The following is a 27158-nucleotide window of genomic DNA, read 5'->3' on the forward strand; positions in this document are numbered from 1 at the left end:
AAAGCCTTTGTATATTTAATGAAAATACCATTTCTATCAATACATTGAAAGACATTGGTCATTTTTCATTTTTGAAATTGACTTTTTTCTTTTCAAAACCCTATGTTTGTGCAGTGTATTACCCTTGTTATATGTTGCCATTATGCTACTATAAACAAGGTTCTGCATGTGGAACTGTGATGTCTTTAACTTTTTTAGGAAGATTCCTAGAAGGAGAAAAGCTGAGTCAAAGGATGTTCTTTTTTATGCTGTTTTTTAAAAAGGAATTCCATACTAATTTCCAAAGTAGTTGTACTAGTTTCCATTCCATCAGTAACATGGAAGAATGCCTTCACCCCTAAAGCTTTACTATTTACTACCAGCATTTACTGTTATTCACTTCTTGATAATAACTATCAAGGAATATTTCTAGACTCTTGGCACTGGAGAAGCTGAATTTCAGCACCCACAGTTCTTGAATAAAATGGAATCTCAGTGTTGCCTTAATTTACATTTCTCTAATAGGTAGAGATGTTGAACAATTTAGGTCTTGGGTATTTGTACTTTTTCTGCAGTGTCTTTTCATTTCAGCTGCTCTTTTTTCATTGAGTCTTTTAATTTGGGAGCTTGAGTCTTTGAGTTTTTAATATATTCTAGATATTAGTCCTTTATCAGGGGAGCAGCTGGCAAAACTTTTTCTCTTCTGTAGATAGTCTCATCAGTCTGTTGGTTGTTTTGTTCACTGTGCAGAATTTTTAAAATTACTGTTATTTCTTATACAATTAGATATGTCTTCAGAAAGACCTTGTATAAGTCTATGTCTTCAAGAGGGTTACCTATTTTATTTTCTAGAAGATTAAGTGTTTCTGTTTTAATATTGAGGTCTTCTAAATATTTAAATAGAAACACTAAATCTACTGGAAGACAAGGTAGATAGAATTATTAGATACATAGGGATAGGCAGGGAATTCATGAATAAATGTAAACTGCATGGGAAACACTTCAAAGAATCAACAACTGGGATCTCATTTTATTGAAAAGTTTCTGCACTTCAGGAGATTGAGAAAAGATGGCAGATAGGTAACAGCAGCTACAGAGGCTCTCTGAGATAGCCAGTTTAGATTCCAAAAAATAATACAACATGGGGAATCCCAAACAGAGGGAGATAAACCCTTCCAACCCAGGAACAAACTAAGCTGAGAGAAACCAATTAAAAATACAGTCCTGGTGCTACAATTGGAACAGCTAAAGCCTTGGTGCCGCCACTTGAACTTGTGGGTTGAACTTGCTGCTGCTGCCATGCCTGAATTGGTGCAGCCAGGCTAGCCCACTAGTTTCAACTCACCGGAGACTTGCTCTGAGAGTGGGAATCAGTGAACTGAATTGAGAGCAGAGCTGGTGGGGAACCCTGCATTCACCTGCGGTGAGTGAGAGGAATAAAAATCCTTCCATAGACAAAGAAGATCCAACAAAGGACATTCTGGGACTGGTCAGACTGGCCAGAACAAGGCACTGCAGTGACTTCAGTCACATATTCCCTTCTCAAACCAGATTGGTGGGAAGTGCTTGACCTGGGTGATGCCACGGACTGAGGCCCAATAGGCTAGCCCAAACCAAGTCCCTGCACCTGGTAGTGCACCCTAATGCAGTGAAGCATTCAGTAGGTTGATCTGGAGGGGCAGGCCCAACATAGGCTCCCTGGGTCTGTACCTCCTAGTACACTGCAGTGGGCAGGACCACCTAGTCAGCACGCTTCAGACAAACCGAAACCGACAAAGAAAGAAACTGGGCCTCCTATATACCCCTGTATAGAAGGAACAAAAAGTATGTGAAGAGGAGGCAACACGAAAGGGTCCTCAGTCCCCAATCCTGAGAACACTGATCCAGGAAAGGTAAATGCAAAGGAGAATGAGGACAGAAAACATGCAATATCAGGCATGGTACCAATAGACCTAAAGTGATATCTTCGGGACCTCATAAATGAGTTCAAAAGTATTTAAGTATTTAAGTATAAAAGTATTTAAGAAGTATTTAACCAAATAAAGCAAGATATAAATAGATTAATAAAAGAAATGCTAAACATCTCCCAAGAAAAAAACAGACGGTAGAATGGAAGAACAAATAAAAGGGGGGAGAATTGTTTGATGGAGAAAATAGAGAAAACACAGAATACCTGGAGCAGGTTCAAAGAGATTACCAGGAAACTAAAAACTCTATTGAAAGCTGGCATAACAGCTTGAAAGAAACTAAGGATAGATTATTTGAACTGGAGGAAAGATTTGTAATGTAGGAATATGAAAGGAAAAACTTCTTAAAAATAACAAGGAAACAAACAGGAACAATACAAAGGCTAGAAGATGACAAGAGAATCTATAACTTAAGAATAAAGAATGTGAATGAAGAAGCAGGGGTACAAACAAAGGAACTGCAAAGGCTATTCAGAGAAATAATTAAGGAAAACTTCCCAAACATAAGAAAAGGAAAAGATGTTCAGATGTATGAGGCATACAGAACTCTAGCCACCTACAGTCAAAACAGAACTACACCCAGGCATATAATAATCAAGATTCCAGAAATCCAATATAAGAACAGAATATTAAAAGCTGTCAGAGACAAGAAACAGATCTTACAAGGGAAAACCCATTAGAATTACAGCAGACTTCTTGGCACAAACCATCAAATCTAGAAGAATGTGGGGCAAAATAATCCAAGCCTTGAAAGACAATAACCTCCAGCCAAGATTGATATATCCTGCACAATTGTCCCTAGAAATTAATGGAGAAACAAGGTGCTTCCAAGATAAAGAGGAACTGGGGGAATTTGCAACCACCAATCCAGCTCTACAAAGAATACTGCAGGACATTCTAGACAGAGAGAAAAGTACCAGGATTCCAGAAACAGTGGCAGAGAGGCCACAATGAATGGAGCAGAAAGTGAAATGAAGAAGACAAACAGACAACTAATTACAGCAAACGAGCACAACAGAAATGAGGCAAAGAAGGTTGGATATAATTTCTCATATAGATGGCCTAGATACACTAACTTAAGGGAACAAAAAGAGAATCACAGGCAGAGTGAATCAAGAGGTAGGGTCTACCTAGAGGCTCTTTATAGGAAATATAATTAAACTGAAGAAAGTTATATGGACCAAAATCAAACATGAGAAAATGGAACTCGATGTGATAGGGAACCAGAGAGTAATAGGGATAACTGGACCAGTATTTATGGATAGGTTGAACAGACAGGCTTTAATAAATGAAGAAATATCACTAGAAATCCAGTCCAGGAGTGAGAAAGTTCGAAAACACCTAGGTAAATAGCAGGTTGCCCCCTAATATAAAACCATGAGTGTTGGGGAGACCCCAAAATACAGAGTTCATTCTGGGGGAGTTAAGGGGGGGGAATAGTCTACAAAAAAAGCAGAAGATATAGCTAATGGCATATCAGGAATTAAAACCCTTATTATTTGCACCACTCTGTTTGGATGGAACTTGTTCCATCCTAGCTTATATACAAGCACTGGATCTGAGGGCACAGACAGCTGTCCTGAAGATATCAGGACATAGCACAGTAGTCATCTTTAATGTCCTATTAACTCAATCAGGATCCCTGTATGGCTTATACTCTTGTATCATGACTGATCTTAGTTAAATATGACTTGTTTGATTGCTGCTTATTATTGACAGATTTTATTCAAAACTGTTAGGTTGCTGGTATCAAGTTGAGGAATATAGACAATTTTACTGAAAATGACAATGATTCACCACAATATCCATTCTGATTTGATCACTACCTATTTTTGTAGCTCTACACTATCTACAAAGTTGTATTTCTGTTAATCCTGTTATATACTTATATGTTCAATTATACTTTATCTGATGATATAGCCATTCTGTTGATGATAACAAGAAACAGCACAGTGACCACGGTAGGACTTCTTATACAGCAGATTTATATGTCTTTTAAGTTTTATGTGTCTATAAGAGAAAGTTTAGTTCTGTCCTGCTTTGTTCTGTTTCTCCCTCTAATATAGAAAGGCCTGTTAGAAATACATGTTAAGACTCATGCTTGCGTAAAACCTATAAACAGTTTATGAGAACTGATCTTATGACACATGATGAAATGAATGAATGCTTTGCAGGAAAAAAAAGGGCACTGCCGTACCCAGTGATGATTCTGGAGTGTTATGATGTGAAATCCGGAAATATTATTAATCTTTGTTCAGAAGGATTTTAATGTAATAAGTTTCATTAGGTCTCAACATAAATGAAGATATGGATAAATGCATACATGTCTAAGTGTATAGGATTGGTTATCAATCCTATACACTTAGTTTTTATTGGATAGCTGAACAGAACTGTTTGCAGTATCCTTGGTTGAATTCCCATTTATATGTTCCGCTTTTGTATCTTGAACAACTATTTGTAGGAGGACAATATATATGCATTAACTAGTGATTTATTACTGTTTATTTTGTTTCTTTGAATGTATGTACTGTTTCTGCCTGTTTTCTATTTTGTTTTGTCTTTCTTTAAATAATAATAAAAAAGAAAAGTTTCTGGACTTCAAAAGAAATCACCAACAGAGTAAAAAGAAAACTCACAGAACAGGAAAGAATTTTAGCCAGCAATCCCTCAGACAAAGGACTTATATCCAGAACATATAAAGAATTGAAAAAACATCAAGCCCCCAAATTCAAAGACCCTCTCCAAAAATGGGCATCTGAGATGAATACACAGTTCTCAGATGAAGATATACAAATGGAAAATAAATACATGAAGAAATGTTCAGCATCACTGGTCAATTGAGAAATGCAAATTAAAACAGCATTGAGGTTTCATCTCGCCCCAGAAAGAATAGCTGCCATCAAGAAATCAACTGATAACAAATGTTGGTGAGGCTGCAGGAAAAAGGAACACTGTTCCACTGTTGGTGGGAGTGTAGACTGGTGCAGCCACTATGGAAATCACTATGGAGATTTCTCAGAAGACAGGATTGGAAATTCCAATCAGTCCAGCTATTCCCCTCCTGGGTATTTTCCCCGAAAACCTGAAAAGGTCATATCACAGTGATATATGTGCACCTATGTTCATATCAGCACAATTTGTAATAGCTAAATCTTGGAAACAACCAAGATACCCATCAACCACAGAGTGTATGAAAAAAGATGTGGTATTTTTCTACAATGGAATATTACTCAGGTATAAAAAGGATGAAATTGAGGCCTTCATAGGCAAGTGGAAACAACTATTCTCATTAGTGAAATAAATAAGAATCATATTTTTAAATATCACATGTGTCTCTAGTGTAAAAAGTAATAAGAACTGTAGGAGTAATAAAACCCAGCATATGTAATTGCTATTGTAAAAAAAAGAGGAAAAGAAAGTGCTCTAAAGAATATAACTGGATGTATGTTTAAATGTATAGGATTGATAACCATATTACTAAGTTTTTGTTGGACCATTGAACAGAACTGTTTGCAGTCTCACTGCTTGAATGTCCACTTTGTATGCTTTACTCTTGTAACTTAACTATTTCTAAGAGGACAATATGTAATTTATTAACTAGTGATTTCTTACTGTTTATTTTTCTGAAATCATGTATTATTTCTACCCTTTTTCTATTTTGCTTTTTTTCTCTTTAAAATTTTTAAAAAATATTGAGGTCTTTTATCCATTTTTATTTTATTTTGGTGCATGGTAATTGATGAGATCCTAGAATCAATTCTCTGCATTTGTATAACCAATTTTCCCAGACCTATTTGTTGCAGAAGCTGTCTTTGCTGAAACATATGCTTTTAGCACTATTGTGTTCAGGGTTTTCAAGGGAGTAGACAGTACAGAACATTTAACTTATAGGATTATTTTATAATATTTACCCAGCAAGAGAAATGCAGAATACTGTGGGAGATCTGTCCACACACTAGAGACCCAAAGAATCCAACTGAGACCCTGGATCCCATGGCAGTGTCCTGCATGAGTCCAGCCAAAGATCTAGAGCCCATGGCAATGTTTCATGCAAGTCTCTATCAAGGATCTGTGGTGGGAAGACCAAAGGTCAGTGGTGGAAGTTTGAAAGTCTGTGTCAGTGGGATGAAGGATCTGTGCCAGCAAGCTAAGGCATCTTCACTGGATCCAGGAAGTGATATGCACAAGGTATGGACATGAGCTTCCCTGAAAAGAACCACAACAATACTCAAGCTCAAGAAAACCAGCCTGCCAAGCTTGTCCAGGAGAGTCAACAGTGCATCATCCTCTTGGCAATAATCCTCAGGCAGGCGTTCCACACCAGCATTACTTTGACTCAGTTCAGCTGGGTGTTACAAATTGACCACAGTTAACCCATCACAGGCATCATTGTCAAAGAACAAATGGATAAACGTGCCTGAGGTTATTTCTGCATTCTCATTCTATTCCACTGATCCATGTCAATTTTTCTGAGAACATCATATTTTTTTATAACTGTATCTTTGTAATACAACTTGAAACACATGGTTTTAATACCACTTGACTTGTTTTGTTGCCCAAGATTGTTCTTTGCTATTATGGGTCTCTTCTTATTCCATAAGTATTTTAAAATGTTTTAATAGTTGAGAAAGGGATGGTTGTGGCATTTTTATTGGGATTGCGTTAAATTTATATATCAGTTTTGGTTGTGTGGGCATTTTGACAATGCATGTTGCCTGTCTGGGATTAGGGAGATCTTTCCATTTTTTATGTTCTCTTCTGTTTTGGAGTACTCGAGACTCATTATACAGGTCTTTTACTTCCTTTGTTAAAATGGTTAATTTTTAAGTACAAAGGTACTTCATTTTATAAATGTAATTCATTCTGTAATTATGGAAATTATGCCCAGATTTGTGTTCATGTGGAAAAGATGGCTGCAGTCATGTTCATCACCTGATGCAGAGTTTTCAAAGAACTTGTGCTGAACACTGTGAACCAAATTGTTCACAAACAAAAGCATTAATGAACTGAGGAACTACTATACTTAATTTTTCTTGATTCTATTAATAGTATTGTTTAATAGTATTGTTAATAGTATTGTTTTCTTAATTTCTTTTTCTGTGGGTTTATTATTGATGTACAGAAACACTACTGAGTCTTTGTGCTGATTTAATATCCCACTACCTTGCTGAATTTCATTGTTGTATCTACATCTTTGAATAGAATTTGTGAGTATTCATTGTTAAGAGCAATGACATCTGCAAATAATAATAGTTTGCTTTTTCCTTCCCTATGCATTCCTCTTTTTTCATTTTCCTTGCATTCCTGCTGTGGATAATATTCCAAGTACTATATTAAACAGGAGTTATGATAGTGAAGATGTTTGTCTTTTTCATGATTTTAGAGGAAAAGATCTCAGCTTTTCTCCATTTAATACACTGTTGGAAGGAAGTTTGTTGTAAGTGGTTTTTACCAGATTAAGACAAGGTTATTCTCTACCAATTTTTGCAAGGTTTTATTGTAAACAGATTGTGCATTTTGTCAAAGGTTTTTTGGTGTATATTGAGATCATCATGTAATTTTTGTTCTTGCTTCTATTTATGTGACATATTACATTTATTCATTTTTGTATTTGAACCATTCTTGCATCCTTGTAATGACATCTACTTGGTCATTAAGTATGATCTTTCTAATGATTTGTTACATTATGTTTACCAGTGTCTTGCTGAAGATTTTTGCATTTGTGTTTATTAGTAAGATTGGCTTGTACTTTTCATTTTTACTTGAGTTCTTGCCTGGCTTTTGATTCAGAGTCATACTGATTTCCAGGAATGAGTTTGACAGCATTTCTCTTTAAATTTTATTAAAGAATTTGAGCCATGTTGTCATTTTATCTTCCCTGATATTTTTTGTAAAATTCTGTGGTAAATCCATTGGCTCTAGGGCTCTTCTTTTTGGGGTTTTTATTACTGCCTCAATTTCATCATCTATTATAGGATTATTGAGGATTTTGTATTTCCTTGGCTCAATTTTGGTAATTTGTATATATCTATGAATCTATTTCTTCTAGATTCTCCCATTTATTAGAGTATAGGTTTTTAAAATAGGTACTCAGAATCCTGCTGGAATTTTCACTGGTATCCCTTGTTATTTTGCCTGTTTCATTTCTAGTGTTTCATTTCTTGTTTTGGCAAAATTGGTTAAAGATTTGCCTTCTTTGTTCTTTTGAAGAATTGGCACTTTGATCCACTGACTGTGGATTTTTGTTTCAAATTTATTAATTTCTTCTCTGATCTTTATAATTGCCCACTTAATACCAGCTTTTGACTTGGATTGTTCTCATTTTCCTAGGATGTTGAGATAGAACATTAGGTGACATTTTGGGCTTGCTCTTCTTTTCTAATGTGGGCATTCACAGGTATAAACTTCCCTTATAGAACTGCTTTCATTTTGTACCATAGGTTCTGGTATGTTGTACAGGAATTAACATTTAATTCTACTAACTTTCTAATTTCTGCTTTGATTTCTTCTATCACCAGTTGATCATTCAAGACCATATTGTTTATTCTCCTTGTATTTGCATAACTTGTGTGCTTTCTAGTTCCATTATACTGTGATCTGATAATATGTATGGGATAATTTGTTTGTCTTGTATTAAATTAAGCATACTTTATGGGAGAGTATATGGCTTGTTTTGTAGAAAGTTTCATGTGCTGCTGAAAAGAATGTGTATTTTGTATTTTCTTGAAGGATGCACTCTATATAGACATCCATTAAGTCAATTTCTTTAAAAGTGTGATTCAATTCTGATCTTTTTGGTTGATTTTTAAAAATCTAGTTGAACTATTTGTATTAGTATTGTGCTGAGGTCCTTCACTGACATTGTGTTTATGTCCAGTAGTGTTGCCTTATGAAGCTGGATGAGTATGTTGTGCATATATGGTTTTAATTGATATCTCTTCTTTTTGAGTCATTGCCTTTATCAGTATGCAATAAAATGACCTTCTTTGGGTATTCTGCTCTGTCAAAATATACAATAGACACTATACAATAGACACTACTTGTTTTTCAGTTTTCATTGCATGGAATATTTTCTATCCTTTGATATTTTGACTATGAATTATTGTTTGGTTTAAATGTGATTGTTTTCATGTCAATACCTTATTATCCCCCACCTATTTTGAAGAATAATTTTGCTGGATAAGTTAATGTTGGATGGGCATTACTGGTTCTTAGGGCTTCAAGTACTTAACTTTATGCTTTTGGCCTACAGGGTTTGTGCTGAGAAGTCTGCTGTGATTCTGATTGGTTCACCTTTATATGTGGCTTTTTTTTCCTCTGATTGCTTTTAAGATTCTGTTTTTCTTTGTTCTGTTGAATAGCTATGACTTTAATGAAGATGTGCCTTAGTGAACTTCTCCCTTCATCATAACTGTTTGGTTTTATGTAAATATTGCTTACTTGTATTTTAAATTCTCTTATGTTTCAGAAATTTTCTTCCATAATTTCTGTAAGCATGTTGGTAAATCCATGTTATCATCTAGTTTTTCTCTAACTCTGATTAGCATTAGATTAGTTTTCTTGCTGTCATCTAGTAGCTGTTGGATACTCTTCTCTTGTTCTTTCTGTCTGTCTATATTCTATGTCTCTATCTCTGTCGTCTCCATCTCTCTCCCTCTCTTTCTCTCTCTTGGCTTTTTTGAACTCTTTATTGTAATTCAGCGTTCCACAGTATCAGACACTCTGTCTTCACACTGTTCATCTTTGCAAAGCACAAATTCTACACTGTTTTTAAATTTCAGGTATTTTTGTCTGAAATTTTATCAAAGATTCCTTGTTCTTGTTGAATCTGTCACTTACATTTTGAACTGTTTTTGTTAGTCATCTTATTTTCTTTTACCTATTTCCCCCAAATTCATCATGAATATGATTGAGCGTAATTGCTATGAACTTTTGGTTCATTTCCTCTTTGAATTCATCTATTTTATTCCTGCTAAGAACTTTCCTTAACTTTCTGTTACTTGGTATTTGTTTTATTTTCCTTTTACAGCACCTTGCTATATCTTGGAAGAGTTAATGGTCAGAGATCTTCTATTTTCTTGTTTCTCCATTCTCTTGCTTGTATCTATTTTTATTTGTCTATCTATCCCTCATCTATCATCTATCTCTCTTTCATCTATGTTTTGTAAAAATTATATATATATATATCTCCTTTTTTTCTCCTCTTTTTATTTGAGGGATGGTGAAGATTGGACACTAGGGTCTTGAAGAGAGTTTGTGGTTTATATTGAGATTTTTAACAGGGTATTACTACCCTGTGAATCATTTTCAGGTTTGTATACAAGTGATACTATTTACTTTTTCTGTTCTTTAAGTGATTTTGTTTGTGTCCCTCTGATATCTCCTTTGCATTACAAAAGTTAAGCCAGACTAGGAACTTTTTCTGCTAGGTTTCAGGCATTCTTGCAGTGAGTGAATCTGAGTTCTTGGGTAGGAATTCTTGGTGTCTCTTTCTCTGTGTGATGGTGGGTTCAGCAGACAAGTGCAGTGGTAATCAATTGTCCACTCAGTCAGGACTATTCCTGTGGAGGCAATTCAAGGCAATTCAACTACAGCAGTAACAGACTAATCCACTGCAGTGGAATCTATGAGGGTTTCATTGAGAAGTAACACATATACAAGACCCTGTTTTGGGTCTCCTTTTAATCTAGAGAAGAAATTCATAATGCTAGTATAAGCATTATATTAATCCAAATCTTGACTCACAGTTAATATGCACTAAATGCATTGACTGGGTCTCCCATACTTTTAAAACTCAGCATCCAACAGTAATTTTATAGAATCAGTTACCTAAAAGGCAGGAGGTTGGGGATCAGGCAATGCCAAAGGGGATAAATAAGAGAAATAGACAAAAAGGAAATGACATTTTCCCCTTTAATGTCCTTTGTGGTATGGGAAGGAAAAAACAGGATAGGTACAATGAATTCTATTGAAGTTAAGGGGATATTATTATATATTTAGAAAAGGACAGTAGTAATATCTGTAAAAATCTTGATAAGGAGAAATAGGGATGGGGAAGCATTCTATGATTCTTGTAAATATTAGAGAAAAACTTTAAATGAATTTATGGAAAAGGTGAAGAGGAGAGAAAAGTAAAATTGAGAATAAAAAGAGAACACAAGTGAAAGAGGTCAGGAAGAGAGACATGGGTAGATGTGTGGGGTAGTATAAATGTACAGGGTAAAATTCCCTTACATTCTAAAAACTATATTGTGAAGATAAAAAAAGAGAGGCATATGTGCCATGACCCAGGCAGTTCCTAAGGTTCTTAGGGTAAAGGACTATGAGAAGATGAGAAAAATTAACCTGTGATACAGCAAAGTTTCTCTGAGCTGAAAAGATGGAGACAACTGTTTGTGGCTCAGTTAAGATGACTGGGGCGGCTGCTATTCCACCATCTCTTTTCTGCTTGGAACTTGATTTTAAAGTAGTGTCTGGAGCCAATTCCATTGTGGTTGTCTCAAGCTGTGCCTAAATGAGAAGTGTCCTCCTGCCCTCAATCTCTTACCCTGTCCCTGTTCAGGAATCATATGTCTTGACTTATGTGGATCTTGAGGTTCTTGGGGTTAAGGAATGTAGAAGATGAAAAAATTAAGAGACAGAAGCTGGGGTTGAATGAAGCCCTTACTCTCCTGATTGGAGAGAGGGAACTGCTCAACCACTCTAACACATTTATTTATGCACTCAAGACGATGATGTCAGTTTCAACCTTGCTGCTTACCAACTTATTTGCCTGGCTGGCTTGGGTCCCTGCATTCTTGGAGCTGAAACAGCTTGTTTATGTAACTTGTTTTAGACTCTGTGTTTTCAGTGCTGGCCCTGCTTTAACCCCACATATGCGATCAATCTCCAGCTTCAACAGTACCCTAAACATATGCAAAGTACAGATACATAGACATTCATAAAAGAGAATAGTATGAAATGATGGCAAAAGCATGCTGGGAAAATGTATAGAAAGTGGAAAATAGCAACGAGCAAAAACCAAAAAAAATTTTTTTAAAAGTACAATAAGAATAAAAATGAGAAAGTAATACAATCAAATAAAGACTAGTGAAAGAAAATTATCAGTTGTTTTGGACACAGGAGGCTCCTGTTGAGCAGCAGAGGTACAAGGAGGGCATGCCTTTGTTCACGCTGGAAGTCTGAGGTGGCAGCCTGTGCCCAGAACAGTTTGGATGTGGAGGTGTGCTACCAGTGAGAATAAGCCAACAGTGTGAGCTTCCGGTCATCTGTGGCTCAGGTTAAACTGACTTTCGGCTGTTGGAGCTAGGTCTGAGGTCACTTAGCCCCTGTCTCTATGTGGTATTCCCCCCAGTCTGCTGGCCCAGTTGCCAGCTGTCTCGGCCTGCAGGTAAGTCCATGGACACCCTAGAAGGGGGGTGGGGGATGAAAAGGGAACAAGAGATGCAAGAAATGGAGACAAGACAGGATTCTGATCAAGTCTCTTTTATTCAAGGAAAAAGTAACAAATATATAGGGTATTGCAGAAGGGGCTGGGTTTTGACACATCAGCAGGTAACTTAGCACCAACAGGAAGTTCTAACGAGGCTGGGAAGCTATAGAGTAATTTGAGTTTCCTGCACAAGGGCCCATAAATCAGGATAATTAGCATGTTCACTGTATGGGCAGAACCACAGGGAGATGTGACAGGCTAGGTGAGGAAAGATAGAAACTTAACTACTAAATAGAAACTTAACATTAAGATGCCTGTTGTCTTTTTAACATAAGATGGTGACCCATTGCAGAGTCTCCCACAGCCAGCATTCTTCCATGACTGTCTTTTCTTCATCACATTCTGGAGTTTGGCAGTGAGGTGACAGGGGACTGTTTTCTGACCAAGAGTCAAACACCCAGCCTTTCCCTACAGTGGTGACCCTTCCAGATCTCTGCCCTGCATGACTTGATCTGGGTGTTGCTCCACAGTTATTCACAAGTGTTGACTGTTGGTTCTCTCAGACTCACAGTGACTCACAATATCACTGTGGTCTCTGACTGTGTAAGATTCTCCCAGTTCAGCTCAGGTCTCTGCTTCTCTGGGAGCAAGGAAGTTTCTGTTTTCACTGCCTCCAAGCCAGTAGCTACATGACCAGAGTCCAAGGCACCACACAGTCTTGGGTCTGTGGTGGTGAGCTATTTCTTCTGAATCACTTAGCCCTGTCTTCTTCCACTCTGCTCATTCCCTCATGATGCCTGTGTACCCTCCATTCATTTCATTTCCCCTCCAAGCTATTGCTTTTCAGATTTAAGGCATTTTGGCCTAGAAAAGTTGAGCTGTTGGCACTCTATGACCAGACCACTGTCCCTAGACCTGCAATGTTAGTGAAACATCAGAGCACCACAGGCATCCAATTGCATTTCACCTTGATAGCTATCATCACAGCCTGTGTTTCTCTGGATAAGCCAGTCACTTACAGGGGAGGGGTGGGCAATATTGGTTGGTTGGCACTTCTTGTTTGCCAACCAGCACTCCAGAAGGGCTGGAATCTGGCTGTCCCCACCCCTGCAGTGGTCAGCACATGGTGCTGGTTCCAAGACTGGGCTTGCTTGGTAGGGCAGTTTTCTCTCTACCTCCAGTCCACAAATGGTGCTGACTCATGGGAAGGGGCAGGGTCTGGCTGTTCCAGTCTGGTGTTGGCCCATGCATGCTGCTGGTTTCCAGACTGGCTTTGCTTCCTGATGTGGCCTTCTTCTCTCTGATCATTTGTTTTTTAAAGACAATTATCTATTGAGTTGTATCATCTTTGAGCTCTTATTGTTCATTTTATTTATCTTATTGAAGATGTTAATAATTTTTTATTATTCAGCTGTTTCATTGTAACCCAAATATTATAATCCCTTTTATCATGCTACGCAAAATCCAAGAAGATTATATTTGTAATCCTATTTAAATGCTATTGGAATATTGGTGAGTTAATTCCAATCTACTATATCCAGTACAACCCATGGCAAGAACAAAAACATAAGACGTATTTATAGTTACAGGCAGTCAAGGGGTCCCGAGTCAAAGGGGTCCCGAGTAAAGGTCAGGATTCACATTGCTCTAGATCCTCACCCAGAATTCATTAACACATGAAGGGAGTGGCTCAAGGATGAGTGATTGTGAGTAAGGTGGGAATTATGTGAGTCTGTGAGCTAGGCTTGGTTAGGATGCTGGAAAGCATCCTATATGTAGAGATATGTAGAGAGAAGGGAGTGCATAAAGACCAATCTGCATAACTAAATTGGGGGTAACATTTAAATGTTCAGGAGGCTGTTACTTCTGTTTCTCCCTGGGAAGTCATAGCCTCTCATCTTGAGGTTCAAATCCAGTTAAACATTTCTAGAGGTATGTGCCTTTCTGCTGTGCTCAACTTCTTATAGGGAGATGTGATGCAAAGAAACAGGAAACTGTTGTTTGGCTTTAAAGATTACATACTGGTACCTCAGCAAGCCCTTATTTACATTGTTCAGAGCCAATTGACAGGAGAAAGAAATAGCTGAGTATTATGGATTAAGAATTGATGGCCAGTTTAACGCCAGCTGAATTAAATCAGCAGGGTGCTGAGTGTAGATGTTCCACCTGAAGAAAATTGCCAGCATGAATAGAGACTTGGAGAAGGAGAAGTACATTGAGGCATTGAGGCATTGAGGCATTGAGGCATTGTGGGTTCTCCTACATGTTGTTGTTAGAGTCCTTGGTTCTCTTGGAGAAGCTCTGGTCCTCACACTGAGCATTGCTTTCTGGCTCTGGAAAGGAAGACCTGTGCCACTTGGTCTCCGGGATGAATTCATCATGCTCGCTTCCTGGCATGCACCTGACTGTGCTTATTGTCGGAGGATCTTGGGGCCTCCGTGTCGCTGAGTATGGCTGTAGTGCTTTTCAAGACAGCCCTGGTCTTTGTTGTGTGTGTGATTTCTCAGCTCCAGTGTAGAACCCTCAACCTATCAGCACAGCTCCTTCACCCCGCTGGCCTAGACTTTCTAGGTTCCACTACTGACCTTTGGGCCTTCCCAGAATGGATCTGTAAAAGAGACTGGCATGAGTCCTTCTCATGGGCTCTAGACCTCCAATTGGACTCATGGGAGGCACTGTCATGGGCTCTGGGTCTTCATCTGGACTCATGTGGGACATTGCTGTGGGATTCAGGCCATTGGCTAAGTATCCATGTCTTTAGTGTTGTGGATAGATTTCCTACATCTTCTTGTGTCAACTCTAATTGACCATCATAAAAATAATATTATAAACTCCATGTCTTGATTCTAATTGTTCTCCTCACAACCCATGAGTACAACACGTAGCCAGCTCTGTACGTATTAGTACATGGAGGTAGGGCTCAGTTTAATGCTGGAAGAAATTGTTCCCAGTCAAAGAGAGTCATTTAGTTCATCTTCTATACTGTTCAGCTTTTAATTTTATCCCCATCAATTCCCTGTGGGTCACCTTTGAGGAAATTGGGTGTTTATGGAGGTATTAGGTTGCCTCATTTTCTTGTGGTTCTTTTTTGTATGTGTGCTGAGGTTTGAGGGCCCATTTTAATGGGAGAATTTTACTGGTATGGCGATCTCTGTCATTAGTGTCTGCTTTCTGGTGATGCATTCTGGGCATGGCTAACTATTGCTTCATTCTTTCCTTTGTGCTATGTTCAGTTCCTCCAGTTTTCTGTAGTTTATAGTTTTCCTGTCAGCTGTTTCTTGATCCTTGAAGTATATCATTTGTTTTTCCTCCTCACAAACTCTAGATCCCAGAAAATCTGTATTTTGGTGCTGGCCTTTACCTTTTTTATTGTCCAGTATTCTAATTTTGGAATTTGACCATAGAAGGTTTGATTATTTGTTTCTCATTATTGAAAATTATTAAAGATATTTTGTGTGGTTTTGAAATCACAGATAGAAAGCAGTTACTGTATCTATTACTCAAGCTTACGAATGATTGCTTGGGTTTACTTTTTGGGTTTACTCATATCTCATATACCCATTTGCATACCCACTTTTGCAATGTCCTACAAGAATCACACAGATCAAGATAAAAGTTTGAGCATTTTTTTCACCTAGCCATGTCCCAGAAAGGTGATGGATGAGGATGGATATTTTGATTTGGATGAGGCCAAACTACCTGTAAGTAGGAAGACTAGTTATGTTACTTTAGCACACCAACTTGACTGTATACAAATTAGAAGGAAACTTCTTTGTTCTATTTTTAGTGCTAAGGTAGAATGAGTCAAATGTTGAAAAACTCAGCAAATCAAAAATGAAATTATTGGAACTTCCATGTTTCTTGATCTCAAAACTTTAGATTTAAGGATGGGAAAGAAGAAGGAAGACTTGGTAATAAAGACAATTTTGGGCAAGATGTGGAGAATGCAACATAGAACTCATTAATTAGAAAATCTAGACTACTAAGTGGATCCTTGTTGACACTATACACAAGTTGACTTCTAGGCAAGCCAGTGAAGCCCAGTTCGGAAACATGATAGCAATAATGATTTCAGAAAAAACTGGTACCTTATATTTTAAGTCTAAAATACTTTTTAAACTTTCTTTGGAGTATAGCAAATAAGATAAAATCACTTAAATATGATGCACAATGAGACCCAAACTCTAAAATTCCACTTGCCAATCAGTGTATTACTTATGAAAATCAAGAATATTTAGTTCTGTTCTGGATATTACTGCATTTCTGAGTCAATCATAAAACAAAACAATAATGCAAGCACATAAAACAAAGGACCTGAAACACAGTGAAATTCAGCTTCACCTTGATAGAGATTTTATTTCCATGGGATTTTTTCAGCATACAGAAAAAGTTTTGCTATCATCAGAAAACTCAGTTCTTGCAGCTGTGTAGGAACACTTGCACACCTGCTAATAAGCATCAGTGACAAGTATGGATACACAGAGAAGCAGGGCTGGCTGGATTTGGAATCATTGTCAACTGATGAGAAAGTCTGAGAAATAAGGAATTTTGATGAACAAAAGCACATTATACATGGAAGTAACGTAGAATATCTCACAAATTAAACCTTAGGCCCCAGAAGGAGTTATTGTTTCAGCTGGCATGATTATTTGAAGCAAATTGACTTTAATAATAAGGCAAAAGGAGTAGATAAAAATTTGTTAGTCATTTCAGAAATTTGTGCAGATGAATGTAAATTACTTTATGAGAGAATTTCAATGTCATTTTAACAGACATGGTTATTTTTCTATGAACTTGAATTCTAATAAGTTAGATCTTATGATCAGTTATATAGCTGAAGTGTATTCAAGTGAGGGTTTTTAGCAAGACCAGTAATATCAGGCTGGGGAAATAGCTCACTGGTCAAGTGCAAAGTATTTTCTTATCTCTGGGTTCAATCTCCAGGTCCTGCAAAAAAGGGAATATTTTAGTCTATTGTTGTTAACCTGTCTCCAGGTAGTAGATCAGTGCCACCCACACAGTCATCTAAGGCTGATGAAAGCCTTGTTTAGATACTGGTTTTCTTTAAAACTGTTGTAATCTGTGGCTGTTATTTTTTCCTTTTTTTCTGTCATACAATACTTTTTTGTTGTTCTGTTGTGTTTAGTCTTTGAAAAAGCAGTGAGTGAAGTGGTTAAAAAGGGATGCTTATTAAATTAGAAAAGAGCAGGGAAGGCTGAACACAAACCTCTTTAAAGATTAGGACTGAATGTAATAACCTCATGGAAATCAGATTCTGTAAGGAAACCAAGCCTCTGAGGTAAAACTCCTGATTTTCAGTCTCCTGTCAGAAAGCTCTCAAAACAAGATAAGTAACTATATTGTGGAAGTGAATTCACTCATTCCATTCTATTTTATTTTTATTTCCCCCTCTTAATAGCCACTCTCATTTTACATAGGCAGCAAGTTTTTAATAGTTAATGTATAGTTTTTAATATGATTTTTTGGTAAAAATGCAATATTGTGATTGTATATATTTTATTTCTATAATTTTTATTGTGTTTGTAAGGCCCACCCATATTGTTTTGAGGGCACATGGCCCCTAGCTCTGTATAGCACTGTATAGTTGTCCAGTTTGCACCTCCTCATTTACTTTACCCAGTCCTTCAGTGTAGGTCATCCAGAGGGCTCCTAGCTCCCCAGCACAGTGGTTTATAGATTACCACATCTATAGAGACGTACACTGTGTAAGAATTTCTATCAGTTGTATTCCCTTTTAGCCAGAATCACCAGACTACCCCCACCAAGATACAACCATCTACATTCTCAGCAGCAGTTAAGTAAGAAATGCAGTCTGGGTGTGTGAAAAAAAAGATAATAAAGATGGTAAAAAGTTAAACAGGTGCCGGGGATTTAGCTTGGCATTATAAACCGCCTGACTGGTGAGTGCGAGGTTATAAGTTCAATCCCTGGTACCAAAACCAAAAAACAAAAACTAAAAAAGAAGTTAAACAAACAATTTTTCTACAAAAATTTGGGTCTTTTCTTCTATAGATTTCTTGATTATATTTTTCTTTTTTTGGTATTTGGACATCTTCCTATTATTGTCTGATAGTAGTTTCTTATAGTGGAAGATATCCGGCATTTTTGTTTTATCCTTTGCAAATATTTCTTCTAATCTGTATGTCTGATCACTTAGGTTTCACCAAAGTGCTGACCTTCATTAATCAAGAATATGTGGCCTGGGCCATATCCAGGGGAAGGATGTGGGTCTCCACTGCTCATGTGGCTCTTCTTTGCTGTGCGGGCAATCTTCTTTGGCATGGAGATTTATCACTCCATCTTTACATGGCATTCTCCTTGTGTATGTGTCTCTGTATACAAATTTTCCTGTTTGTGAAGGTTTCAGCCCACTATCAGCTGGCTCCATGGCAGGGAAGAATAGCAGAAAGGAAAGAGCTCATGGTATCAGAAAGCAACCTCCCTTTCAGTCTCATTTTTAGTCTTATTTTCTAATGCCTACTTGGCTTCTATATCTTTTTTTAACAGCTCAAATCACTTATTAAGTCATGCTGACTGTTATCAGGGTTCTAGTCCTGAAGGAAGCTCAGAATGCATGCTCCTTGATGTAGGACTTGATGTTCATCTGTTTACAAACCTCAGCTGTGGCATGTTCTGTTTCAGTAACCCCACAGAAGCTGAAATGGTGATATGGGGTAGACTGCACAGCACATGCTGCTGTACCCTTTCTGTTCCTCTATGGGGTTCCTGTGGAGTGTCAGTCTCTGGAGCCACCCTCGGAGGACAGCTAGTTTGCTCACCTCCTACAGGTGCTGAATGCTGTTGCCACGAAGATAGAGGACACTCAGGTTGAAGAAGATCAGTAGGACAGCTACAGTGAAAGTCAGGTTATTGAAAGACTAGTCCGTTCAGGCCAGGTTCTCTGGGTGCTCCAGTAGCTGTGAAAACACCTGGTTAAAATCTTTCAGGTCACTGAGGACATTGCTGTTCAGCCATGGGGCCTGGGCCAGTGACTTCCCTGACTTTGAAAGCATCAGTGGCCATAGCCCTGTCCTTGGCTGCTCTCTAACCAGTTCTGGGGTGACATGGATGCTTTTAAAGAGTAGTCAAGAGGGGCTCCTGCACTGCAGCATTCACGTTGTCCTACTTGTTCTTAGCTCAGGCCATCATACATCAACTGCAAGCCCCAGCTCTGGGTGTCTGGGTGCATCCTGTCACTGCAGCCTGAGACTTTAGCATTAGATATTCATTCCTTTGGGTTCAGGGGTCATTTCTTCTAAAATGGAATTACCCCCACCCCCAAGTGGAGTGAACACAAAGTTGTTATCCATCACTTGCAATGTGATGTGAATTGTTCTATCAGATTCCAATTTGTTAGCTGATGTAAAGCTGAACAAAGGTTTTTCCTGGAGACTGGGGAGAACCATGAATACTACTCACCCTCAGTGGCCTCCCTCATACTCTTTGCATTTCTTTCCTCTGGGGTTACTCTGAGCAACTCCATGGTTACTACTTTCATCCCACATCCCAGCCACAACCTAGGTTTTGTACCTTGACTTCCAAATTTCAGGGTCTCTTGGCTGTGACAATATATTCTGACAACTTTTTGGCTTATGCCTGGCAGTCTTTCTCTCAGGTAGTATTGATGATTTCATCATTTTGTCAGCACACACGTATTTTCATGTGAAAGACAGGTCTGTTCCTGGTTCCAATCATGCCTGACGGGCTATACGGTTCCTAGCCATCTCATCTGCACATGACAGAGATATCAAATGCAGGTTTCATTTTTATAACCACTTAGATGGAACTGACACATGTATTAATCACAAAAAATAGATTTCAGAAATGGTATTTCTTTTTCTCTTCTATTCTTAGCAACTCAGATATTATTTAAATTAATAAAACTTTTTAAAAAATTGTCTTACTCTGCCACCTTGCCAATGGTTTTATTTATTTATTTATTTATTTTATTATTTAAAGAGAAAGAAACAAAAAAATGGAGAAAAAAGTGTAGAAATAATACAGAATTACAGAAAAATAAACAGTAAAAAATCACTAGTTAAGTTACATATTGTCATCTTAGAAATAGTTAAGTTACAAAATTAAAGCATACAAAGTAACATTCAAATAGTGACACTGCCAACAGTTTTGCTCAATGATCCAACAAAACTTAGTAATATGGTTATCAGTCCTACACACTTGTTTTTTTTATCTTAAAGAGGGTAAGATTAAACATATCAAAACAGAACAAAACAGTTCATAAAGAAACAATTTACAGAAATACACATTTCAAAGCAAGTTCACTGGAGATCTTCACTCTCTATCTTATTGTCTCTAGTTTTCTTCCAAATAGTTGTCCCCATCTTCACACACATTGAATACATACTGCATATTATCGAACTAATCAAATCATTACAGGATGATGAAGGCTTTTTAGGTCTTTAAGATCTGACGTTGGGGAAGTCAGTAATGACTACCATAATGTTTCTCATTCTCTTCATAGTAGCTGTCCTTATCTTTATGTATGCTGAAATGGAACTTAAGAGACGAGACTAATATCACTCTGAACAGTGAATAATAGTATTGCTAGATTTTATATCATAATGTTACAGAATTACCATCGGGTTTCTTAGTGTCTCTTCTTCTTCAGTTTATTACATCTTGTATCATCTTCTTCTGTTCATTACATCTTGTATTATATAATCTGTTCCCATAAATAGTTTAAAAAATTCTTCCCATGTGTGAATTTCTACATGTATATCTATCCTCTCTGTATAGGGAAATTTCTACATATATATCTATCCTCTCTGTATAGGGAAAGACAGATCATAACAAGACAGCAAAACAAATTCCTAGAAAAACATGCAATGAAAAAGACACATAAGACCACAATATTAGGTGATCTACCATAGTTACTATGCTTTCTCTTGTTATTTTCAATAGACTTGTCCATATCATCAGGCTTAATATAGTTAAGCATAGTATTACATAGCTCTTTTTATAAAAAACACAATTTGAAAACATTGTAGGACTTGAAAGTGGTTAATAATCAAAACCGGTATGGATATCTTTTACATCTTGTCATTTTCAGAGTAGTTGCCTCTACTTTTAGACTTGATACTATCAAGCATACCAAATTCAAATAAAATCAGCCAAAGCAAAATTGTAGTCTAACAAACCAGATTCAAATAATATCAGTCATAGTAAGACAATGTAAGTAACACAGGGTTTCAGTTTAAGTTAATAGGAAATTAAGGATAGTTACCATGGTATAACCCACCATTTTGGGGTTAGATGTCTGTGCCGTCAAATCTGATATGAGTGGACAGAGTGGAACAAAATAAAATCAAACTAAACGGAGCAATAACACTACTGTGACTCTTAAATCCTGATACACTATTAACAATAACCTCTGCCTTCCTTTTTTTAGGCTATTTTTCACCTTTCCCCTTCTCAGGATGCTTTGTACGTTTTGGGTCTCACTAGCCCCTTTAGTTTTTAGATTAGAGGGCCAGCTCGTGGTCTATCTGAGTGTTGCTGAACCTTTCTGCCCTTGAGCTTGATCTTGAGCTGTACTCTTTTACTCACTAGTGTCATAGGGTTTTCCTTTCTTCCAGCTGTGTAGTTCTACACTGTCCAAAAGTGTCATAGCTTTCCAATCTATCTGCGGCTGCTGGATGAGTTGTCCCTATTTCTCTCTGGTTTCCTGTCACATATAGCTTTGCTTTTTCATCTTTGACTTTCAGTTTATTAACCCTCCTTTGGGTTGAGTATATTTCCCATTCAGAGCATCATGATGAAGCCTGCCTCCTAATATTCTCTGCCTGTGTTTTTTTTATTTTAGTGTATCAAGGCTATGTATATTAAAGATTATAGCTTACTGTCTTGGCCTCATGTCTGATACTCCAATTTGCTGCTATAATTTGTCCATCTTTCTCCCTCATTCCACTGTCTGCCATGTTCTTTGAGGCCTCTTTGCCACTGTTGCTGGAATCCTGGTATCATTTCCTTTCTTTCTCTGGAATGTCCTTCAGTATTCTTTGTAGGGTTGGGTTGGTGGCCATGAACTCCCACAGTTCCTCCTTGTCTTGGAAACATCTTATTTATCCATTAATTTTGAGAGAGAGTTTTGTTGGGTACATCAGTCTTGGTTGCAAATTATTTTCTTTCAGGGTCTGGACTATTTCCCCCCAGGCTCTTCTTGATTTGAGAGTTTGTATTGGTAAGTCTGTTGTTATTTTGATAATTTTCCCATTGTAGGTAATCTTATGCTTTTCCCTGGATGCGTTTAGTATTCTGTTCTTGTGGTGGATTTCTGGAATCTTGATTATTATATGTCTGGGTGTATATCTGTTTTGGTTGTAGGTGGCTGGAGTTCTGTATGCCTCATTTATCTGGATATCATTTTTTTCCCTATGCTTGGGAAATTTTTCTTTAATATATCTGTGAATATTCTTTGTATTTCATTTTGGTTACTCCTGCTTCCTCGCTCACATGCTTTATTCTTAAGTTATGTATCCTTTTGCCATCTTCTAGCCTTTGAATTGTTTCTTTCTGGTTCCTCATTATTTTTAAGAGGTCTTTTCTTTCATGATCATATATCATAAATCTCTCTTCAAGTTTCAAAAGGCTAACTTTAATTTATGTCAAGGCATTTTGCCAGTTTTCAATGGAGTTTTTAGTTTCCTGGTAATCTCTTTGGGCCTGTTTCATGTATTCTAGGTTATGTTTAAATTCTTCATCAGAGGTTTCTATTTCTTTTCTGATTTCCTCTGTTCTTTCGTCTGTGTTCTCTTGGGAGGGGCTTATCATTTCTTTAATTAATCTTTTTATATTTTGCCTCACTTGGATCAGAAGTACAGTTTTAAATTCATCTATGAGGTCATGAAGGTATGTCTTTTTTTTTTTTTTTTTTTTTTTTTGTCTTTTTCGTTTTTATCGGTACCAGGGATCGAACTCACAACTGCCTGCTTGCAAGGCAGGTGCTTATGCCGCTGAGCTAAATCCCCAGCCCCTATGAAGGTATTTCTTTATGTCTGCTGATGCTATGTCTAGTATTGGATGGTTACTGCACTGGTTCTCTTTTGTATTTACTTCTCCTGGGCTTATTTTCCCAGGCTCAGCAGCTGGAGATTTTTTTTTATTTATATCCCTTGTCATGTTTCTCATTTCTTTCAGACTGGAGTGTCCTGGGAGTCTCTGGCCCTCTCCATAGTGCTTAGGGTCTTTCTGAAGCATGCTGACTGGGGTTTTGCTCCCCTCCCTAATTTTCTGTTATTGCAGGGTACACACAGGGATGCAAGGATGGTGCAGGTTAGCCTTGAGCCTCTGAGCCAGTCAATCTGCAAGTTAGGCTGTACTTTGTGGATGTCACAGAGTCATTACAATTTTGTACCTGCCTATTGGGTCCCAACTAGAGGCGTAGCTGGGCCTCAGCAGACCCTGCCAGTTCTCTCTGCACCAGGGGCAGCTTACTGATGTCACCATGGCACCGGACTCTGCCCAACTCCAAGCTGTCCTCCACCAGATCTCTCTGTGCCAGGGGCGACTATCTGACATCACCACAGTGCCTGGCTCTGCTCAACTCCAAGGTGTCCTCACCAGTCCTCTCTGCGTCACTGACACTGCCATGGCACTGGGCTTTGCCCAATTCCAGGATGTCCTCCAGCCAGTGACAGTAGCTGTGGGACCAATCCCCAGCACTCACCAGGAATCAATGCAGATCTTCCTGTACAGTTGACTGCACACTGCGCCACATGTTTTCACTGCATTCCCAGCACAGCGCGAATTGGTCAGAAAACTGCGTGGTATCCAGCTTTGGAGCCCAGGAGCTTCTCATAGTCTCCTCTGGCATGGCCAGGTGGCTCTGGCTTCTTCACGGGGCCCCAGGTCCCAATTTCCAGCAGTCCTCGAGAGCCAATATAGGTCCTCCCCTTGGATCCACTGCTTACTGCACCATGTCCTCCTGTTAAGGGCCTGGGATTTGCTGACTCCTGGAATAATATTCAGCCATTAAAAAGAATGAGATAATGACATTTGCAGGAAAAAGTATGGAACTAGAGACTATAATATTGAATAAAATATTTCAGAAATTGTATTTATAAAATATTTCAGAAATATGAGAAGTATACAACACAAATTAAAAGCAAGACAAAAGAAGAAAAAGGCTGACTTGTTGAAAGTGGGAAAGAGGATGGGGGAGAGGAAAGGACAGGGTGTGTGTAATATGTGGGGAGTGAAGGGATAGAAAGTCTTTAAGACACGCTCTACTTACATACATGTAATACTTCCCCTATCAAATGTGACTATCATGTATTGTAAACATACACTAATGAAAAATCCGTACCTTATAGGGTAAAGCATTATTGTATGAAGTATTTGCAGTCAAGAGAAAAGTTGGAGTATGTTAATGAAATTTGTTTATTTCTAAATAGTGTTTTGATGATGATACTAAAAATTTGATGTTTTGGGGTTTTTGTTTTGTTTTGTTTTTGGATTTTTGAGACTTGGTCTCACTATATGCTCCCAAGGTATCTCTCACACTTGAACTTACCATGTGTCCTAGGCTGCCCTTAAACTCATGATGATCCTGTGCCGCTACACTCACCTGAGACTGGAAATGCCTTCAACAGCAGGTCAACTATTATAAATGATTGCTTATTACGTATTAATGTATGAATGGCTCTGGAAGGAAGAACACATATATAATACGTGATGCCAAATAGCCCATGATCATAGTGGAGCCAATGGTTCTATCTATCTATCTCTCTCTCTCTCCTTCTCTCTCTCTGTCATGGGACTGTAAATAGTCACCTTCTAATAGCAAGAGATCATGGACGAGATCTCTTCTGCAGAGGAGAGGATAAAAAAGTGATCGAATCCTATACTTCCAATGAGATTAGAGAGATGCATAAAATGTGGGAAACCATGCAGAATTTTGCAGAAAAGTACTACTCAAATAAGGCTGTGGCAATATGAGCAAGGAGTTTGCATAATGACAGTACAGTGTTACATTTTTGTGAAGTGCTCAAAAGGAGGCAAAAGCAAGTATCATTGGATGAGTTCCTTGTTAAGCTTCATAAAAATAAAAAGATTCCACTGAGCCGATAGACAGCAGTGATTCCATTAGTGATGGTGAATCTCTACGCAATAACCCTCCTTTCTCTTGTCTCCCTCACAATCTCTACACAATAACCCTCCTTTCTCTTGTCTCCCTCACACAAGCCATGACGGTTCTTAAAGGCAAGTATGGACTAGTTTGTTCATTTTTCCTTATATTCTATATTTGCTATTTTGTATCATATTATAGTGTAATAATCATTTTATATTAATATTTTGGGTTATAGAACAAATTATTTCCATTACTTTTTATGGGGAAATTCATTTTGACTTACAAGTGCTTTGTATTGCAGATATGTTTCTGAGATAAATCATGTTTGCAAACCAAGGTTTTACTCTACTTGGCTTTATCCTCATGATTGCTTTTTTCTCCCATCTAAACAGTTGCTGATGGTTGGGTGTGTAGCCCAGCAGTAGAGTGCTTGCCTCACATGCACAATGCTCTGGGTTCAACCCCCAGTACCACCAAAATTGTTTTTAGTTTAAAAATCTTGTAACATTCTTCTTTTAATTTGGTCATATCTGGAGAATCTTTTCTATTAATAAATAGCACAAATCCTTGGCTAACCTCATGTGGAAAACAGACCTCATGTAAGACATATTTTTAAATAACCAACCTTACATTTTTCTCTGAATTTTAAAGAGATTATTATCAGTGTATGAAGCAAGCAAGAGCTCTTCAGAATTGTAGTTGGCAATTCACATTTCACTTTTAGCATGGCAGACATGTTTGTTTGTTTTCCTCTGTAAGGCCATATTATGTATAGCACCATGAAGAACAAGTCCAACACAATATAAATGGTGTCTCCTCTCCTTAACCAATATGCTAGCCCTACTCAGCGCCTTCAGAACTCATACAGTTCTCTTAAGGGTGTGTGTGTGTGTGTGTGTGTGTGTGTGTGTGTGTATCTGCAAATTCTGAAATGGTACTGAAAAGTGACAGAGGATTCCATAAGTTTACTAGATATTTTGTACATTTGTTTTGACTTGTTTTGAGTGCTGGAGATTGAACCTCATATGAAGCCTGCACTGTACATTTGAAGTATTTCTCCAGCCCCTGAATACTATTTGAGTCATAAAAAAATAGGTAGGATCAGATTGACAAAGGGAATTGTAACTTGAAATAGACACAGACAGACTTCCAGGTGAAGTGTTAAGTGGCAGAAAAAGAGAATCTCAGAGAGTTGCCATCTCAATGCTGGAATATGGCAAAATGAAGAAGACAAGAAGGAGGAAGTGGGTCGCTGGACCCAGTAAGGATCTGAAGCAGGAATTGAAACCCACAGGAGAATGAAGACAGAAACTTCAGTGAAGAAGAAGGAGGTAGTTAACAGAAACTCCTCTTTGAGTGGGGACTCTCTATATGAGAGAAGTGATTCAAACCTGCAGTCTAGAGTAGATTCAGATAAAAAAAAGAGGAGCTCAAAATGATGGAAACCGTGAATGACCCACAGAAGAAAGAAATGGAATCCATAAGACAGATTCAAACATCTTCTATTGAAAATATGCACAGCAGAATGTGCCAATATGAGGACAAAATCTCAGATATAGAAGAAAGGCTTTCAATTAGAAATTATGAAAAAATGTTTATTAAAAAACAGCAAGAGGTCCTGGGAAATCAATTCACAGATGCAGATTTTTCAGCACAAACCATGAGTGAA

General features: G+C 37.7%; 1 protein-coding gene and 1 pseudogene across 2 annotated transcripts in view; one reads left to right on the forward strand and one right to left on the reverse strand.

Moving 5' to 3' along the window:
• Rad51ap2 (RAD51 associated protein 2) overlaps nt 1–27158 on the forward strand; it is a 405597-nt gene that overhangs the window by 106760 nt on the left and 271679 nt on the right. The gene's annotated exons all lie outside the window — the stretch shown is intronic.
• On the reverse strand, nt 18965–19882 carry LOC100720718 (leucine-rich repeat-containing protein 51-like; annotated as a pseudogene).

This window comes from Cavia porcellus, unplaced genomic scaffold, assembly GCF_034190915.1.
Source record: "Cavia porcellus strain 051 isolate PalLab524CR breed Dunkin Hartley unplaced genomic scaffold, mCavPor4.1 scaffold_1, whole genome shotgun sequence".
NCBI lineage: Eukaryota > Metazoa > Chordata > Mammalia > Rodentia > Caviidae > Cavia > Cavia porcellus.